Source organism: Ovis canadensis, chromosome 19 (genome assembly GCF_042477335.2).
Source record: "Ovis canadensis isolate MfBH-ARS-UI-01 breed Bighorn chromosome 19, ARS-UI_OviCan_v2, whole genome shotgun sequence".
NCBI classification, from domain to species: domain Eukaryota; kingdom Metazoa; phylum Chordata; class Mammalia; order Artiodactyla; family Bovidae; genus Ovis; species Ovis canadensis.
Window position 1 is genome coordinate 38,744,949 of NC_091263.1, and position 22,162 is coordinate 38,767,110.

Below are 22,162 nucleotides of genomic sequence, written 5' to 3' on the forward strand. Positions count from 1 at the left end.
ACATACAGAATAACTCACTATATTTCACGCCATAGATCAGTTTTAGAGCCATTTTATCAAAGAGAATACAGTTCTTAGCAATATTCCATTTAATCAAAAAGATACCTAATATGACAAAAAATCCCCAATCCAGACTTCAACATCAGCCAAAGAGGAAGAAAAAACAGCAATTTGCCCTGCAAAACTGGTTTCAAAACTATCATCATCCATCATCGTCATCATCAATCACAAGAGGCAGCTGCTTTGGCAGCATTATTTTAAGTCCACATTTAACGAGATGACAGCTTAACCTTCTTAGGAAAGCACAGTAATCTCTCCTTACAACCCCAACCAAGTACAGAGAAGCAGATTTGCTTTAATGTAGAAATTGGCTTTCATCTGATTTCATAAACATGCAAAGGCATTTGATGATTTAATAGGTACTTGGGTTTTTCTTTTGAACATCTGACATTCTATCAGGACTGGTGAGGGCTATGTTACTCAAGGATTATTGCAGTCACTACCTAAGCAAGAGTTTATCAACAGAACTGACTGAGTCTGATGGCTGGGGAGAAAGCCATCCACGCTACACTACTATGTTTATCATTAAAATAGATAACCAATAAGAAGCTACTGCATAGCATAAGGAACTTCACTCGGTGCTCTGTGGTGAATTAAAAGGGAAGGAAATCCAAAAAAGTGGGGATATATGTATACATGTAACTGATTCATTTGGCTGCCCAGCAGAAACTAACAACGCTGTAAAACAACTATACTCCAATAAAAATTACTTTAAAGAAGAAACCGTCCATACAAATGTACCTTCCAGAGCAAGAGGCATTTGCCTAATACATATTACAACACAATGAACACGTGCTGCACACATGACAGACACTTCTTTCCTCATTCAACACTTGCATTTAACTGAACTCCTGCTCTCACTGCTCACATCCATGTCCCAGAGCTTTTCATAGTTCTGTGTATTTGTTTGTACTACTTACTCAGCACGCAGGGACCATCACCAACATCTCTATATATTCATATCCCAAACAGAGACACTGACCAAATTTCAGCAGCAACCCCTTCCATAAAACTCTCCCTGAAACCCCAGAGAGTAGTTTTTTGCCTTCTCTGAATTTCCTATCAGACTTCAGCTGCATCTCTTTTAAGAGCTCATCTTGTATTCTACCTGATCGGAGAGTCATTTGTTTGCATCTATCATCCTGTTTTTCCTGTTGATGAAAAAATATTTATGGGCAATTATAATAGCAATTTATCTTTTTACCTATTAAAATAGTCTTCCCTTATTACACTATTACAAAGATACATGGTAAATTAACAATTTCTACACATCCCAATTATGCTGCACTTCTGAACAAATATCTTCAGTGAAAAACATGCCTTCCATCATTTCCATCATAGCTAAGGGCAAGAATCAAAGGCAGTAACTATGAAAGCTACTTACAGCAAATGTCAAAAACAGCCATTCTATTATGCAAAAGAAATTTTAAAAAAATAATAGCAAAAAAATCTCCCCATTAAAAGTTTCCTTTCAGAATAAGAGGCATTAGGATTTTTTTTCATTATAATTTCCACAACAGCTAGCACACTGCCTTGATGACAATTTTTGGAGTGAATAAGTAAATGATTGCATGATTACGTGCACATTACTGTAGCTCAGACACAGAATATCAGAATTGTGGGGAGGGAAGATGGTTGCAAGAGGAACATGTCCAAGATAAGCAAGGAGTACAGGTTGAAATTTAGGAGAACAGGAAAGGTAGATCAATACTGTTGTTAAACAGCATCTTAATAGAGAGTATGAGGCTAAGAATCATATCTGTACCTGAGGAAGATAATTAAGATGAATGACATTCTGAAAAATTAGCATACAGGAAGATGTTCATCTATAGAATGGAATAGTATGAGAATGTGAGAGGTGAAAGAAATTACACACACACACCCCTATTTGCCTGCCTGTTGCTGATGGAGTTGAAAGAAGGAGTAGGGAGAAAAAAGGATAATTCTCAAAAGGCAACTCTATTTACTACTGCAGTATATGTATTGATTCCTAAAAAAATATGAGAATTTCAGCATACCTAGATGGTCTGTGATTAATGATAGGATACCTCGTTAAAGCTAGCTGAAAGGTACACCATTTTTCATGACACAGGACCAATGAGACTCAATTAATAAAATGAAATATTAAGTCAAATTTAGAATTCTTCCCCACATAGTCATTTCTCTGAAGAAAAAAGAATATGTGCACTCATTTTTTATTGTTTCAGATTAAAACAGTAGGCATTTTAAAACACATGTACAGGGTAAATTCCTAGAACTCAGTGTTCATAACGATTTTCGTTTCCCTGCTTCAAAGTCTGTACTTTTGAAGCACTGTTACCAGAGTTTCAATGCAATATGAGCTTTTAAGAAATTAATTATGGCAGGAGAATCATGTTCAGAGTCAGTGTGCACTGTTCTTAAATTTTTTTGAAAATATGAGAACCATCAACTGAGAACCTATCAACTGTGACACGCCCAACTTGCCTATCTTATTCATCTTCACAGGCCAGAAAGTACCTGGTGCAAAAGGCTACTTAGGAAGTATCTGTTAAGCTGTGTTGAGTATTTCAACAATATATCTTTCCCCCTAGTATTCAGATTCTCAAAATGGCAGTTTAAAACCACAAATAAATTAAGGACTCCTGCCTCATTTCTTCTCCATCTTCTTTATCAGTCTACCTTCTGTTAGATGAGTGGCTCCCAAAATCGTTTCTATGAAATATCAGTTATCAAAGAGTAGGGGAGTGGGTTCTATCCTGAAAATATGTCAGTACTTGTCTTTGAAGCAGTAATCTATTTTCAGCTCTAGAACTTCTCAGTTTAATATGGATGTATATGTTGTGTGTATTATGGTAAGTGCAAAATGAAGTAACTTTGCATCCAAATCTTTGTGAACTCACAGATGGCAGCCCGCCAGGTTCCTCTGTCATGGGATTTCCCAGGCAAGAATACTGGAGTGGGGTGCCATTTCCTACTCCAGGGGATCTTCCCGACCCAAGGACCAAACCCGCATCTCACATTACCACTAGAGTCAGCTGGGAAGCCCATGGACTATGGTAGATAAAAATGCATGTAATACATCTGGGCTTAAATGATGTCAGAATACTTTTTAATTATAGTGCTGTATTGGACTCCCATACCTTTTCACACATTGAACACAAAATGTCAAAAAATTACAAGGCTTTCAGTTTTGTTTCAAATATTTTCCTGTAGGCAACCAGCATATATTAGTCCTTTTGATTGCACAGTCTTTTTGAACATAGATAAGGGACATCTGTAACATGATTACTTCATAAAATAAGAATTTTAACAATGTACTTTCCACATGGAAATTCTAAGTTTTAAGAATAATATATCTACAAATTTTGGACTCTTTATTTTGACCTTATTTTTTTAATTTTTTTTATTTTACTTTACAATACTGTATTGGTTTTGCCATACATCTGGCGTTACCTTTTACTTGTCCATATTGAACTATACACTGTGTCTCCTCCATTCCATTTTGTCTCCTCCAAAGTATTTTGTTTATTTACTCATCAAACATTAAGCCCTCAGTGCACCCCATTCATGGGTCTGGAAATCGGTCATATAAAGATGAATACAATAGGTCTCTGCTCTAACAGAGCCCTTGTCTCATTTGGGAGAGGAAAATATAATAACAATAACTCAAAACAGAGGTTGCTGACATGAGAAAGATGCACCCACTTACAAAATAAGGACATATCTGCCTTGGATAGTCAGAGATGGCTTCAAAGAGGAAAGCCGTCAGAGAATGAGTTTACCAAGCATAACAGGACAGTAGACTGAGGTGTATAACACATCCAAAGAGAGAAACTACATTTGCTGAGACATGGAAAAAATATAGATGTTCAGAAGATTGAAGTGATTAGGCAAACTAGATCATGACTTGCTTGTCAAACTAAGTTCACTGAGAATTTTCCAATAGCAAATATTACAGATCAGAGGGATCAAATTTTCCTTCTTTTGTCCCCAAATTACTATCATACTTGGGAATGTTCATGTGAGTAGACTTGGACTGAATTTCTGCGCATGCTTAGTGCTTCAAGGAAAAGTTAGACTGCTCTGGGGCTGGTCCCTTGAGAGATTAAGACGACATGCACAAGGCAGTAAGTGATTCTGTGCTGTATAATTAATGCTTACTGAGAAAGAAAGAAAGGGTAACATCCAAATCCTTCTCTACCCATATCTAATATTGACAATAGAGTAAAAGAAGATGCAATCCACTATTCAAATTACAATTTTCTTACCTCTGCAAATTTAAGCAATACATGGTTATGTATTCTGAATTTGTCATCTGCCTGGAACTTGGTGAAAAACTGCCATGATTAAAAACCTTCCTCTAAGCTTCCCTCATAACTCAGTCGGTAAAGAATCTGCCTTCAATGCAGGAGATCTGGGTTCAGTTCCTCGGTTGGGAAGATCCCCTGGAGAAAGAAACGGCAACCCATTCCAGTATGCTTGCCTGGAGAATCCCATGGACAGAGGAGCCTGGAAGGCTACAGTCTATGAGGTCGCAAGAGCTGGACGCGACTGAGCAACTAAGCACAGAAGCTTCCCTCTCCAATGACCCCATTGCAATTAACCCTTTATATATTTAAACTTTCCACCAATCTAAAATATAAGGCATATGCTTTAAGGATATACTTTTCATGATCTCTCCCTCTATGCTTGGCCTGAGTTCTGCCTCCCTTTTCAGAACACCACCATCTTAAAAGTAGAAAGAGGAAACTGAAGAGAACAAAGTGTATGTTGCTTACCGTTTTGTCCTTAGGAATTAGGGTAACATTTAATGCATGTTAAAGAGTTGAAAAGTATTAGATGGATGCATAGATGGATGAATGAACAAGTGGATGAGAGGAAGAAAGTCAGGGAAATGGATAAAAGGACAAGCAGAAAGAAATGAAAGAAGAAAGAAAAGACAAATGGAAAGTGGAACAGAAAGAAGAGTTCACATGTATCAATAATTTCATCTGTATTAGTTAGGATTCTAAATTGAGTAACAAAGACTCAGTTCAAACTAGCCTAAACAAAAGGGTCAATTACAAAAGGGTTTCTGTAGCTCCCAAATACCCAAGGATACATTTCAAGGAGCTAGACAAAGAGTAGGAGGACACCAGACCTTAGAAGACAGAACTTAGGGGACTCAGCTCTACAGATCTTTCCCAGTCTCCTATTCTTCCACTTGTCTGGTACCTGAGGTTACTTTAACCTTATGGACATCAGTCACCTTCCTTGATAGAGAGCTCCTCATTCTCACATCCGTACTTCGATGGTTCTTTTTACAGTTTTGGCCTACCTCTTTTCTAATCCCTTTGTCAAGAGGAAGAGACAACTGTGAAATAGTTAAACTTGGGACACTGGCCCATGAATTCTGATCAGAATTGCTACTATATCTGTTATAAAAAATAGAGCTAAAAGCATACAGCTGTAAATTATGCCATGGCATTTTGGACTATCAATGTTACTTTGTTTTTGAGTTATGCAACGATAGCACAGACATTAAATATCAGACTACTAGTTAATAAAAAATAATAAGATTTTAGAATCAGCTTTGAACAAATATTGAGTTTTCATAACAACCTTTGCTGTATCTGAATCAATATATAATTTCTGCCCCACCCATGTCATGGTGTGACATGAGGATCCAATAAGAGGAAGTACATAAATACATATAATAAACCTATGAAATGCAGTGACCATTATAGTTGGCAACTCTCCTATTTTTAATATTACATGTTAATAAACAGAGCAAGAATGGTCAAAGAAACCATCTATAGTCTTGTGATTTCTAATGAAGATTTCCCTGTGATCTTTGATATAATAATTATTACTCATTTAATTTTTTAAATAACTGTGTTATTTCCAGAACCAACATACATTTTTTCATGGTCTCTTGCCTGATACCTAAGACCATGGATGCAGATGCATTCTTTTTTCTCTAGTATTTATTTTTTTAATTTTTTTTATTTTTTAAATTTTAAAATCTTTAATTCTTACATGCGTTCCCAAACATGAACCCCCCTCCCACCCCCCTCCCCATAACATCTCTGTGGGTCATCCCCATGCACCAGCCCCAAGCATGCTGCATCCTGCGTCAGACATAGACTGGCGATTCGATTCTTACATGATAGTATACATGTTAGAATGTCATTCTCCCAAATCATCCCACCCTCTCCCTCTCCCTCTGAGTCCAAAAGTCCGTTATACACATCTGTGTCTCTTTCCCTGTCTTGCATACAGGGTCGTCATTGCCATCTTCCTAAATTCCATATATATGTGTTAGTATAGTGTATTGGTGTTTTTCTTTCTGGCTTACTTCACTCTGTATAATCGGCTCCAGTTTCATCCATCTCATCAGAACTGATTCAAATGAATTCTTTTTAACAGCTGAGTAATACTCCATTGTGTATATGTACCACAGCTTTCTTATCCATTCATCTGCTGATGGACATCTAGGTTGTTTCCATGTCCTGGCTATTATAAACAGTGCTGCGATGAACATTGGGGTACATGTGTCTCTTTCAATTCTGGTTTCCTCGGTGTGTATGCCCAGCAGTGGGATTGCTGGGTCGTAAGGTAGTTCTATTTGCAGTTTTTTAAGGAATCTCCACACTCTTCTCCATAGTGGCTGTACTAGTTTGCATTCCCACCAACAGTGTAGGAGGGCTCCCTTTTCTCCACACCCTCTCCAGCATTTATTGCTTGCAGATTTTTGGATCGCAGCCATTCTGACTGGTGTGAAGTGGTACCTCATTGTGGTTTTGATTTGCATTTCTCTAATAATGAGTGATGTTGAGCATCTTTTCATGTGTTTGTTAGCCATCCGTATGTCTTCTTTGGAGAAATGTCTATTTAGTTCTTTGGCCCATTTTTTGATTGGGTCGTTTATTTTTCTGGAATTGAGCTGCATAAGTTGCTTGTATATTTTTGAGATTAGTTGTTTGTCAGTTGCTTCATTTGCTATTATTTTCTCCCATTCAGAAGGCTGTCTTTTCACCTTGCTTATATTTTCCTTTGTTGTGCAGAAGCTTTTAATTTTAATTAGATCCCATTTGTTTATTTTTGCTTTTATTTCCAGAATTCTGGGAGGTGGATCATAGAGGATCCTGCTGTGATTTATGTCTGAGAGTGTTTTGCCTATGTTCTCCTCTAGGAGTTTTATAGTTTCTGATCTTACATTTAGATCTTTAATCCATTTTGAGTTTATTTTTATCAATGGAACAAAATAGAAAGCCCAGAGATAAATCCACACACATATGGACACCTTATCTTTGACAAAGGAGGCAAGAATATACAATGGAGTAAAGACAATCTCTTTAACAAGTGGTGCTGGGAAAACTGGTCAACCACTTGTCAAAGAATGAAACTAGATCACTTCCTAACACCGCACACAAAAATAAACTCAAAATGGATTAAAGATCTAAATGTAAGATCAGAAACTATAAAACTCTCTAGTATTTTTTACTTAACTGTGTTTGTGTTAAAGAAATGATATTGTGAGGTGATTTATCCAATAAAGCAGGAAACAAGAGAATAAGTAAGATCATTTTAAAAGCAGGAAACAAATATAATTGGTCCACCCACTCCAAACATACCACATGGGAAAAAATCAAGTCTGAAATTCTACTATCTTGTCGAGTAGACAGTTTTAAATTTTAGAAAACAATTTTATTAAACACAACTGAGATACAAAGAAACATATGAATTGTACCAAAGCAGGGAAAAAAGGGAAGAGAGGCAGACAGTCAAATTGGGGAACGACAAACAGAATGTGTTGATCAGAAGGCAGCGAGATTTAGATGAGCAACAGTGAAAGGGCAAGTTGATGGCAATGATCTTGAGCAGCAAGTTATGACTAGAAGGCATCTGGATGGCCTCCTAGAAGAGGCAGAAGTTCAGCGAGACATAAAAAGACAAATAGAACTTTGACAGGTAAGGAACTGGAAAAAAAGGGGTATCCTTGCCAAAGGAAAGTATATAAAAGGCAGAGAGCCAGGATCAAACACTGGGTAAAACAGCAAGTGACAAATAGCAAGAGCATCAAGAACATGAAACCATGGTTAGAAAAACTGAAAAGTTAACTATGCAAGATTCTCAATGTCAGCATTATAGCTCTCCATCCAATAATACAGTTAGCAATAAAATGTAGATAATAAACCTGGAATTCACTAGATTACTTAGGATATTTACAACTTTATTAATTAATTATTATTATGTTGGTCTCTGAAAATAAGTATATCTAGCTACTCCATTCATATGTTCATATAATTCTAATAAGTAACACACAAAGAATATCCATTATTTTAATTGCATATTTTAAAATATTTCCCTTATAATTTGCTTCTATGATTTGCATTCCTTTGAAGGGAAATAACGCATTTATATATTGCCTTTGTCAAAGCCATGCTGAAAACCGCCCTTTGCCATAAAAAGATATCTTTACTAATGGCATATAATCAAGCAGGCACTTCATTAGTCATTAAAACTTACTGCAAATATTCAACAGCTATGTAGCAATTGCAAAGAAAACAATGAAATTGATTTCAAACTGTAATGCCTGTGATTTGTCTCATAAAACACAGAAAAAACATTTCTGCAAAAAGAAAGACATGCAATGAAGGTTTTATTACTATCTGATTTACAAATGTTTAAAATATAGTTTTTAATATCTAGCACTCACAATGCTGTTTTCCTAAATGAAGTTAGTGTTTTAATAAGCTTTGCTGCTTGTTATTACCATATTCACAGATGAGTTATTTTTTCCTCAACAATGAATAACTAATATGTAGACTGAATCCATATAAAACTGACATCATCTTACCATTTTCACCTACAAATTGGTCATTTTTATATTTAACCTAAAAATATAGAATTTTATAATCTTAAACTTAGGAAAACAGTCTAAGAGATCTAGCAGATCCTTTGGCCTGACTCATAAAAAAATCCCCTCCGGTATGAAACTGCAATCATTTTCTATCTGCTGTTGAAATGTTTGATAGAAGCTTAAAATAATATATGAATAGGAGCAAAAAGAAGCAGTCAATAGAGAATAAACCCAATACTCAAATGGATCTTTTTCCTTATTCATTCACCTTATACATAAAAGTAAAAGAAAAAAAAAGAAATAAAGGAAAGGAAAAAAGAAAAACAAATCTCAAGCAAATATCTTACCTCACAATAGTAAAGGTGCCTGAACATTATAATTATTTTAAATGACCAGATAAGGGTATGCTGGTTTACTATTTGGACTAAATATACAATGCATTTATTTCTCTAATTCAAACAAAAGGAACTAAAATTAGCATCTCTAGATAACACTTTTTTCATCTAAATACATTGAAAAAATCAAGCGAATTATTCAAATCTAGCAAAGGAAGCCACTAAGAAAACATATTTTAATGCTCTTCAGCCTGCAACCTATGCACGAAGAGAGAAATCAGATAAAAGATAACCTTGAGCTAACAAGGTTATAAGGGATTCTTTCAAAATTAGAGATTTTTCAAAATGAGTCATTCCTGTGTCTCCAAGTTGGGCAGAACAAAGAGAGCACAGAGGGAAGCCTGCCTTTCTAGATCCACTCAAACTCCAGAATTCAGTAAGTACACAAGGATATTGCTGACTCGACAACCAATTGAACCTTTTTGCACTCTTTTCCCATTAAACGAATTTACCTGCTCTGTCACATCTTAATTCATAGCAGTTTTACCAACATGAAGATATTCACTTCTAAACTTTAACTTTTTGAAGTAAGAAATGAAGGTATTTCAAGAAAGAAAGAAACTAAGAAACCTCGATTTGACCCACTAACCATACAAATGAGGAAAAGCATTTGAGGTAAAGTGAGATGCCCAAGACCTCATAGCCTTTGAGAGTAAGAACAGTCTCCAAATGCTGGATCCAAGAACCCCTGGCTTTGTGATGACCTGACAAGTTAGGATAGCATCCTCTTTGTTGTGATTTGGTCATTTTAGCTATGAAACTGGGTGGTACGTGTGCCCGTGCATGTATCTGTGTGGAGCTTAGACAGGCATTAGTACAGTTAAGACTCAATTTTTCACTGATTAATTAATCACTCCTAAATGGTCAGTAATCCTTTTTAAGTCTAAGATCTTTCCCATAAATTAAACTTCCTAATGCCACAGGATTATCTGCAGTCGGGTAACCAAATACAAATCACGTTATTATCATGGAACTACCAAAGTAAAATTGCTAAAATAAACAAACTGATAATTCTCTAGTATTCTATGTATGCACTAAATGAGAAGGAAAAAAGACAGAGAACTTTGTTCAATATAAACATGGTTAGGTTGAAAAAAAATCAAAAAGATAGCAGATGATTTAAGATATCTGCTATTAAGAACAGAGACATCTGATCACTAAATACAAAAAACGTAAAATAATGCTTGTAGGGCAAAAGTGTGTTCCAAAATGCACAGTTTGGTAATAGAATCTAACTTAGGAAATAAATAAATGTCAAAAAAAGCAAAGATATACAGCTGAATAAATATGTGACAGAAGACAAGCAAATGCATTGCATACTATATTTAGTTATTCAGATAATGAATTTCAAGTAGTTAACTTTCCTACTTTAAAAAACTGTGCAGTTTTTAAATGCACTGATAAATGAGATTTAATAATAAATTCTATTTGCAAATTAATTTTGAGGACCAAATATTACATTGAAAATAACCATAAATGTCTTATGGTTCAATGTCAAATACATTGCTATTGCTTTCTGTATATACTATTTACATAAATTATAAGTTAATTCCATATCTCATAAGGAAAAGGAATCCTAGTTAGGATCAACATCAAAAATATTGTACAATTTCTCCACAGAAAAATATATTTGTATATTACAAACATATATTTAAATAAAATGGTACATACCCCCAAATATGTTATTCATCTCAAGTTCAACTGCATATCACCTACAAATAAAGAAATAGGTTTTAGAATAGAGTGTAAATCTAGACTTAAAAAAAAAAATCAGTTGCATTCCAGAGTATCGCTGGTGCTAGAAGAAGGTCTCAGTGGCATGTTATGATAGAAAAACTTTCTCAGTCAATTACAGAGAACCTGATTTTACCAAGATACTCCTTAAACTGTACAGTAAGTTATCTTGATGAGCAAGGATACTGTCACAATGAATCCATAAAAAAAGGCCAAAAGGATGATCTATATCTAAATATATGAAAAAAACAAAGACACTGATACTGCAAAGATACTGATAATGCAATATGTTTAAATAAGTAAAATTAAGCATTTGATTTTCATATTAAAGTCAAAAGTGTCCCATTTGAAATTAAAGAATAAACTATAAGATGGTTAAGAGCAACTATATTCATTTCTTATAATATATGTTATTATAAGAAACAATCCCCATATCCTTTTCTTTAAAAATCACTGCCAATTTTTTTTATCAGAATACATTGTATAAAAATTCAAACCTAACTTAAGTAGGACAATCTGTGCAACAATTATAACAATTTAAAATAGTATGAAGGCTGTCCAAGACTTACAAATCCTCACTATTTTCATCCTCAAAAATCATATACTACACCTTTCTAAACTTAAACTCCAGGTGGTACTGATAATAGTTTAGACTTGAAACAAACTTAAATTTCTTTCAGTTCTAAATTGTATCTTCATGCTTCCTTTTCTGAGTTCTAGATCTACTTAGACAACTGACTATGTGAAATCTTTATTTGGATACTCTAAAGGAATCTCAAACTCAACTTGCCTGAAAACAAGTACATGACTCCCTGTACCAACCTCTTTTTCCATGAAATGGCCTACTTCTAGTGTTGACAGCATGGATTTTTAGATTGGTTTCCAACACATCTACTGACTGTATGCAGTTTAGTTAAAGTAGATGAAATAGAAACAGCACTCAACGTTTATATTCCAGCACAGGCTGAAATGCCTCCTCCAGAGTGGTCACTTAAAACCCAAATGCTGAGTGGATGTGTACAACAGTTAATGACTGAATTATCCCAAGAACATGTAGAATACTAGATGCTCCTGTGACTTCTCAATCATTACAATTTAAAATCACACGAGAACATTTTATTGAAAACTAGTTCTCCAGTCAGCACAGTCACCATTGATGCATCATAAGCTTATCATATAGAGACAGTTGAAAGGTCTTTGCAATTTGCACTGGGAAGATTTATTATACAAAGATTCAATACGTTAGGGGAAGTACACTGACTGTAACTGCCCACCCTGGCCAGGCACCACAGTAACCATCTGCATGAGTTGTTTCACAACAGGAGGTCCTGATAAAGAACACAGAACTATTAAGCCACCACCAACCAAAAGAGTTCAGGAAAGGTCAAAAGGAGACACCACATGTCTGGCCACTTCCCAGAATCCTTCTTTCTGGCATCCTTCTTTTTGGCTGAACAAGGTGCGCACCACCAGGAAGGACTCTGAGTCAGAATGACTGACTTAAGACAACCCGGAAACTAATTCATCACCATAAAACCTGAGATTGCTAGCCACGTGGCAGAGCTGTTCTCCTGGGTTCCCTTACCCTACTGCTCTCCACCTGGGCATCCTTTCCCAATAAAATCTCTTGCTTTGTCAGCACATGTGTCTCCTCAGACAATTCATTTCCGAGTGTTAGACAAGAGCCCAGTTTGGGGCCCTGGGAGGGGTCCCCCTTCCTGCAACAAAAATACAAATAAACAATGCTATGACTTTTTTAAGTTAGAAAAATAAAACAATCTGAGAGAGTTTAATTTCTTCAAAATTTTGACAAACTCTGGATTTCCCTGGTGACGCAGTAGATAAGAACTCGAGTTCAATCCATGGTCTGAGATGATTCCACGTGCTGCGGCACAACTAAGCCCGTGCCCCACAGCTACTGAGTCAGCATGCTCTAGAGCCTGCGCTCTGCAAGGAGAGAAGCCACTGCAGTGAGTCCCCACTCACCAGAATGAACTCGCTGCAACGGGAGACAGTCCGTGCAAAGCAATGACGGCCCAGCACAGTCAGAAATAAATACATAGAGATTTTGACAAACTTTTAAAAAGTGTTTACTATAGCATGTTGAAACACAGCCTAAGATATTCCTTTCCTAAATAGGTATCTGGGATTCTCTGGGACCGCATCAATGTTAGCTTTCATGTTAATAAACTGGTTAATTGAAATAGCTTTCATATTATCCTGCTATATACATCTCTTCACACCTGGATAAACATATAAATGGATAATGTTAGCATATCATTAAATCACATGCAATTCAAAATAATCATTTGATTCAAACTCAATTCAAAAGAGAAATAGGACAGGGGAAAAGAAATCGTTTATTTCTGAAATATACAGACTTTTGGGTCTTCTTCTCCACTCTGTTCTTTTGTTAATTGTGCTGCTGCTGCTGCTAAGTCGCTTTGTTAATTGTGAGTGAGCGCTAAAACAAGAGATCTTATGAAGGCCACAGAGTAGCCAAAATAAATGAGAACTTAATTTCCCAAATACCTATGGCCTTTTCCCATTGAAAAATAAATTCAGAGCTATACTACTCAAAGCAAGTGAACAAGCTTTATCAAAGTTTCAAGCAACAAGAATGACAAGTATCTGGTTTCCACTTAGCATAAACTTGAATCTTGTGATGGAGGTACTAATGAAACGCAATGGAATGCTTCTTTGGTGGAGAGAGGGACGCTAAGTAAGAAAGAAAATAGAAGAGAGGAAAAAAGACAAAAGCAGTATGGTCTTTGTGAAGGTCACACTGATAAAATGCTCAAACTTCACTTAGAGTAACTGATGAAGATTAAAATATAATTCCTCTATGGCAAAGGCAATCAACAATGCACTTGCCTCAAGCTAAAGAAAACCGTCTGTCTTCCTTACTCTAGGAGCTTTAGCCAGTATTGTTAGCTCTGTAAGAAGACATTTAATGAATTTTCCTATCAGACAGTATCAGTAGAATTTCCTGCCAAAGATTTCTTGGTCCAGCATCTGGAAGAAAGTCACCTCTATAAGTAGTTCTGTATATAAATGAGGTGTGTAGAGAAACTCCACAAGCTGATGAAGTTTGTTAGTCTCAGCTAGATGCAATAAAGACCTCTTAATAAATATTATCGATTCTGTTGCCAAAATGTAGGTTATCATTTCAGAATCTAAAGCTACCTGGCAAATTCTCATCTGAAAATAAGGAAACCCTACTAGATGCCTAAATGAGGAAGAAGTCATACGGAATTACAGCAATGGGTGGAAATACCACCAACGCTAATTAGATCAGGTCAATTTTCCAGGAACTGCTCTTGTTTGTTTTTCTTCCATCTTTTGCTGTGTTTTCACTTCTCATAAAAAAGAGCATGAATACTTTTGAGAAAGGAGAACTCAGTGGCCTCAAACCAAGGAGTCTGGATGGAATTTTCCATTAAATATCTTGAAAGTCATTTCTCTAATGAGCTTCTTCATATGCAAAATTAGAAGGGTGAGCTAGATGAGCTTCAAGTCTCTGCAAGAGAAAATAACAATCATATCCGGGATGATTCTATCATACTGCTGCTTTGTTGGGAGGTTTATTAGAGAGAACACTCAAACAAATACCCAGAAAATGGTCTGAAGATTCTAAACATATTTCATTTCGCACACCATCCACACCTGTCCTCAATCAATGCAGATAATGCTAAAGAGGAATTATTCAAAGTCAAGTACTACATACTGAATTGTATCTGCTTCGTTCAGAAAGGCTGTCTATATGATAGTCCACATAGTCATGAGGGAGAATGCAGAATATATCACAAGACTGAAAGGGGAAAAAAAAAGGAGGCAAAAGCTTTTTAATCGACCACTTAAAAGGTTATGTAGAGGCCACAAGGTGAAGGTATGAAGTATGTTTCTAGTGGAGAATGCTGTCTACTGACAATGAAACACTCGATATTCTTATGATTTTATTGAGTTGAAGAGTCTATAGCGCATTTCAGTCCTGGATCAGTTAAGAATCTGGTATGTAAAAATAAAAGCCCATCAATTCTTAGCATTCCTTTGGGGTTTCTGTGGGTACATGTTTAATAACTGTCATATCTCCAAACAGTTCAGTCTGACCCCCATTTAGTTTAGAAATATAATGATAGTAGCCAGAGTTATCAGCCATGCTTCAATGGTTTAAATGCTCCTAACTGGTGCCGCATTAGCCAATTTTTTAGTATGCAAACAGATTTATATTTGAAAAGCTCAAACTACCTCAGGAAAGCGATCAGGGCACTTCATAAAAGCAGAATCTACGTGCCAAGGTCAAAAAGCTCCTGAAACTCTTCCTCAATTCGATATTTTTTATGACTTTCTACCCCCAAAGTTGTCTCATTTAGATCTTGTTAATCCCTTGGCAGGGCTGTTTTGAGATGTGGAGGGGAGGATGATATACAAAGGGTGTAAAGGGTGTGGTCTCAACTATAACAGACCACACAAATGAGAACAAATACTTTCACACTTCATGTTTTACATCTATTGAATCGGCAAAGATCAAAAGATTTACACTACGTTGTTAAGTGTGCTGTAACAGTTATTCACATACATTTTCAGTGGGTGTATCCCTTGGTACATACTCTGTGGAAGATTATTTACCAGTATCTATTAAAAGCAAAAAGACTTTTTTGGGGGGACTTGGGAATGCCTCCTCTAGAAATGTAAAAGTCTAGGAAAACACAGTCATTGGAGAACGTCTTACTGGTTGTAATAGCTACCTAATAGGGTGTTTTAAAGAATAAAATTGGCCTTTTACTGGTGTTAGTGGTTTGCAGATGCATGTAGTCACTCAGTCATGTCTGACTCTTTGAGACCTCATGGACTGTAGCCTGCTAGGCTCCTCTGTCCATGGGATTGCCCAGACAAGAACCCTGGAGTGGGTTGCCATTTCCTCCTCCAGGGGATCTTCCCACCCAGGGATAAAACCCATGTCTCCTATGGCTCTCGCACTGGCAAGCAAATTATTTACCACTGAGCCACCTGGAAAGTCCTGGTGTTGGAGGTAAGCACTGATAAAATTTAGCATGTAATTATTATTAGACAATGATACAAATCTTTTTTTTTTAAATACTACAGAATTTCAGAGAAGTAGAGCATAGCCTCATATTCATTATGGTAAAAATAAGCATATGTGTGTACCTCACATACCTGTATCTAGAACATGGTATTTAAATTCTTTCTGGTAAAACATTTACTTCTCCTTCACTGACTACACTACAGCCTTTGTGTAGATCACAACAAACTGGAAAATTCTTAAAGAGATGGCAATAGCAGACCACATTACCTGTCTCTTGAGAAACCTGTATGCAGGTTAAGAAGCAACAGTTAGAACTGGACATAGAACAACAAACTGGTTCAAAATCAGAAAGAAGTATATCAAGGCTGTATATTGTCACCTGGCTGATTTAACTTCTATAAAAAGTATATCATGTGAAATGTGGACTGAATAAAGCTCAAGCTGGAATCAAGATTGCAGGGAGAAATAGCAATAACCTCAGATATGCAGATGGCACCACCCTAATGGCAGAAAGCGAAGAGTAACTAAAGAACCTTTTGATGGAGGTGAAAGAGGAGAATGGAAAAGCTGGCTTAAAACTCAACTTCCAAAAAATGAAGATTATGGCATCCCATCCCATCCCATCACTTCATGGGAAACAGATGGAGGAAACTGAGAGACTTTATTTTCTTGGGCTCCAAAATCACTGCAGATGACCACTGCAGCCATGAAATTAAAAGATGCTTGTTCCTTGGAAGAAAAGCTATGACAAACCTAGACAGCATATTAAAAAGCAGATACATCACGTTGCTGACAAAGGTCCGTCAAGTCAAAGCTATGATTTTTCCAGTAGTCATGTAGGTATGTGTCAGTTGGACTGTAAAGAAGGCTGAGTCCCTTTGAATGCAAGAATTTGATGCTTTCAAATTGAGGTGCTGGAAAAGACTCTAGAGAGTCCCTTGGACAGCAAGGAGATCAAACCAGTCAATCCTAAAAGGGATCAATTCTGAATATTAATTAGAAGGACTGATGTTGAAGCTGAAGCTCCAATACTTTGGCCACCTGATACAAACAGCTGATTCATTGGGAAAAAAAAAAAAAAAACCCTGATGCTAGGAAAGATCGAGGGAAAGAGGAGAAGGGGGTGACAGAGAATGAGATGGTTGGATGGCATCATCGACTCAACAGACATGAGTTTGAGCAAGCCCTGGAAAATAGTGAAGGACAGGGAAGCCTGGCATGCTGCAGTCCATGAGGTCGCGGAGAATCGGACACAACTGAGCAACTGAACAACAACAAAATCCTGCCAAGTACCTCAATTTCTTTACAGATAAGTATAATTTCTGTATAATCATATGTGTTAATTTCACAGGAATGTTTCACACTGAAATAATAAACGTCTAAAAGATCAGAGAAAAACACAAAACCTTGTAATCTGGATCAAAATTATCATTATCTTTTTAGAATGTAATTGAGTTAAAGAGTAGTTTAAACATTTTCTGGATTTTTCTTTTCTGTAGCTAAATGACACTCTAACCATTATCAATCATTCATTTTAGCTGAATGACAAAGAGAAAAAATGTGAATAAAAGTATATTCATTTGACATTAATCCAAAATAACCAATTTGCTTCTTATGAGCCTGAGCTATTGCTGAGGTGGATTTGTTAAATTAGAGCAGCAACTTTTCCTCAGGAATCTTCTAATTTTCTTCCAATCACTGGAGTCATGTTTATGTATTTCGTTGCACAGATATACTGCTTCCTCAGACAACTCTTGAGAATAGGAACTCTTTATCAGATGATTGAATATCAAACAGTGAGATGACGAGCCAGCTAGGTTAAAAGTATGAAAAGGCATTTAAATTTGAACATAAAAGAGATCATATGAATGAAAAAATAGAGGGGATGCAGAAGAATGAATTAGGAAAACTGTTTTCCTTCCTTTTCTCTCAAGAGCTTTTCCATACCTAAGCAGGAAAGTTGGGTTGTGCTATCCAGTACGGTACCAATATTTAGAGTTGTGCTATCCAGTACGGTACTACTAGCCATATATGACTACTGAGGGCTTGTAAGGTAGCTAGTAAGAAATGAAGAGATGGTGCAAAAAAAAATGAGTGTCATGTATCTCACTGAAAATTGTTTTATGTGGATATATTTTGAAAACAATATATGTATAAAATTTCACCTGTTTCATTGTACTTTTGATTGTGACTTCTAGAACAGTTGAAATTATATTTTTGGCTCATAGTGTATTTCCATTGGATAGGACAGAACTAAAACATCATTATCTATGACATATGTTTATGTCACACGCTCCTTTTTGTGCACTTGTGCTTCAATGTTTCCCGTAGCTAAGTCTGTCTCTAAAAGGGAAGAACCCATATATCTGTACAATTGCATCTTCACTGGGCTTGGGAAAACTGGTTACTCCCATCATATGGGTCCAGCTTTTCCTCCTCAAAACAAGGTTCTACCCAATACAGTGCTGCGGTCAGAAAGCTTGAGTTTCCAGCTAGGTTACCTGGGTAAATCACTAAAATGCTCTTGAGTCCCTGTCTCAGGCACAACACGTCTGCCTTTCTAGCCATCAGCCAGACTGCTGTGAAAGTCATTTAAGTCATTTAGTTTTATCTCAACAAATGGCATACTGAACAACTAACCCTTTGCAATCCATCTAAATTACAGCAGAAATACTGCATCTCTGCTGCCAGTCACACTGCTGTTTACAACAGGGGGCAACTGATTTGTTCATTCCTAAGTCATAACTTGGACTTTTCCATAATGTTTCTTTTTCAAAGCAAGTGAATGGGGTATGGATCTCTGATAAAGCTTATGATGATGATCACAGTATTAGAATTATGAGTAAAGAAACTGTAGATTAAAAACAGATTCAAATTCCATGATTATGTATTCCTGTTAACAACTGACTCTTTCATACACCCATGCATTCACTCAAACATTTGAAGCATGCCCTACTACCACAGCATGAAAACAATCAGGCTTTGGAATCAGAGATACCTGAATGTTAATTTTAGCCACTTCAAGTGTTCTATGTGTGTATGGGGGATGTTAGTCCCTCAGTTGTGTTCGACTCTGCGACCCCATGGACTGTAGTCCACCAGGCTCCTCTGTCCAGGAAATTTTCCAGGCAAGAATACTGGAGTGGGTTGCCAGTTCCTGCTCAAGTGTTCTATACAGCCCTGTAAACCCTGTAATGTTGGAATAAACTATTAAGACCAGAAGATTTTTAGGCAATTAAATTAGATATTAGTTGTAAAAAAATTAGCATATTTTCTGGCACATAACGTTCAGTAAAATGTTAGCTAAAATAATACTTACTATTATGTACTTACTGTTCTCAACACTGAAGGTACTATAAGACACAGGGTCTGCCTTCAAGGCATTATTTAGATTATCATCCATCAGCCATATTTAAGAAAGTCTATAAGAATGGCTTTTTTAAGAATTCTGGTAACTAACTGAATAGTATGAAATAGTAAATCTCAGGCTATTATCCTGATTTAGCACCATGTAAGGACAACCTTAACCCTCAGAAGGTCCTTTCAATAAGCCTAAGGAATTTTGCACATTAAAATACAGTTCACCATGTTTCACTTGCTCTTTCAAAACTGAAATTCAGCAAACTCTTGAGAAAACAATGGTTCCCTCTTCTACCATGCTTAAAGTTACCCTAAATACTTTGCTAAATAGATTTCCTCTTAAGACATTTTTTAATAACACACAAAATTGATCATCATCACAGTCTAATGCAATAATCACTATCATGATCCTGTAGTTCAGAAAGGGAGGTAAGATATCAATGATGGGAAACAAGTAAATTCTTGCCTCCTTCCATAAACTTAGCTATGTAAACTCCTGCCATGAACAGCCATCATCTTTCCCATTTTTCTGTACTAAACGAGAGAGCAACAAGATTTCCAGAGAAAGGTCCTATGGGCAATTTCCCAAGACTACTGTATTAGAGTTCTCAAAAGTTGTACCAACTTATAGTCATCTTTATACAGAGAAGGGTCCACACTGACACGGAAAAGTGATTCTGCCATGTACTATGAAAACAGATTATGAGCCTCCCTTTCGTAGATAGGTAGAATATCACATCTCAAACGATCCACACATTGGGATGACTATTTCTTTTTAATGTGTCTTTCTTTCTTTTTGGCTGTGCTGGGTCTTTGTTTCTGTGTGTGAGCTTTCTCCAGATGCAGCAAGTGAGAGCTACTCCCACTTACGGTGGCTTCTCTAGTTGCCGAGCACATGCTCTAGGCCATGTCCTTCAGTAATTGTAGTTTTTGGGCTCTAGAACACAGGCTCAGTAGTTGTGGCACACAGGCTTAGTCGTCCCCAGGTTATGTGGGACCTTTCTGGATCAGGGATGGAACCCATGTCTTCTGCCACTGGCAGGCTGATTCTTTACCACTGAGCCACCAGGGAAGCCCCTGGAATGACTGCTTTTAAATCAACCAAATACTATCCAATAACTATTAACTGATAACAGAAGACATAACCCCATTTTCAAAAGACTTACAATGTTGTTTTTAAATAGGTCTAAACTCTAAGCATTCATATATGTTTTCATACATATTTCAAGTTGTTACAGTTCAGGACTGCCCTCAAAACCCAATTCTAATCAAGTAAAATGACTTAACAATCAGAGCCTCAGTATCTTGAGCTGTCATATGGAGACATTTGTATCTAAACTGCAGTCCTATTAGAAATCAGTCTTATTACTACTATTGGCTAGTGCAGAGGTCTGCTAACTTTTTCATAAAGATCTAGAGGATAAATATTTTGAGCTTTGCAGACCATAAAATCTGTATCAGAACTATTCAATTCTGCTGATGTAACATGAAATCAGTATAAATGATACAAACACAGATGAGTGGGGTTGTGTGCCATTAAACCTTATTTATGGACACTGACATTTGAATGTCATGATTTTCATATCATGAATTACTATTCTTTTGTATTTTCCCAATCATCTACAAATTAAAACAACAACAAAAAACTTGCTTAGTAAGTGGAAGACTTATAAAGAAGCAGATAATCAGATTTGACCACCTGGCCATAGACTGCCAACCCCTTGGCCAGAAGACTCAGATCCAAACTTAGGTAAATTGATTATGTATTTAACTGGCCAAAGAGGACACTAATAGATGGAGAAATATACCATGTTCATGGATCGGAAGAATCAATATAGTGAAAATGAGTATACTACCAAAAGCAACTTACAAATTCAATGCAATCCCTATCAAGCTATCAGCCACATTTTTCACAGAACTAGAACAAATAATTTCAAGATTTGTATGGAAATACAAAAAACCTCGAATAGCCAAAGCAATCTTGAGAAAGAAGAATGGAATGGGAGGAATCAACTTGCTTGACTTCAGGCTCTACTACAAAGCCACAATCATCAAGACAGTATGGTACTGACACAAAGACAGACATATAGATCAATGGAACAAAATAGAAAGCCCAGAGATAAATCCACACACCTATGGACACCTTATCTTTGACAAAGGAGGCAAGAATATACAATGGAGTAAAGACAATCTCTTTAACAAGTGGTGCTGGGAAAACTGGTCAACCACTTGTAAAAGAATGAAACTAGATCTCTTTCTAACACTGTACACAAAAATAAACTCAAAATGGATTAAAGATCTAAATGTAAGATCAGAAACTATAAAACTCCTAGAGGAGAACATAGGCAAAACACTCTCAGACATAAATCACAGCAGGATCCTCTATGATCCACCTCCCAGAATTCTGGAAATAAAAGCAAAAATAAACAAATGGGATCTAATTAAAATTAAAAGCTTCTGCACAACAAAGGAAAATATAAGCAAGGTGAAAAGACAGCCTTCTGAATGGGAGAAAATAATAGCAAATGAAGCAACTGACAAACAACTAATCTCAAAAATATACAAGCAACTTATGCAGCTCAATTCCAGAAAAATAAACGACCCAATCAAAAAATGGGCCAAAGAACTAAACAGACATTTCTCCAAAGAAGACATACGGATGGCTAACAAACACATGAAAAGATGCTCAACATCACTCATTATTAGAGAAATGCAAATCAAAACCACAATGAGGTACCA

At 36.4% G+C, this 22,162-nt stretch overlaps 1 protein-coding gene across 3 annotated transcripts in view; it reads right to left on the bottom strand.

The window, feature by feature from the left end:
* Positions 1 to 22,162, bottom strand: part of CNTN4 (contactin 4) — a 1,043,858-nt gene that overhangs the window by 883,891 nt on the left and 137,805 nt on the right. For all 3 annotated transcript variants that reach the window (XM_069561830.1, XM_069561832.1, XM_069561831.1), the window contains exon 2: positions 10,954 to 10,994. The gene's annotated coding sequence lies outside the window, so the exon portion shown is untranslated. The remainder of the gene's footprint in view (positions 1 to 10,953; positions 10,995 to 22,162) is intronic.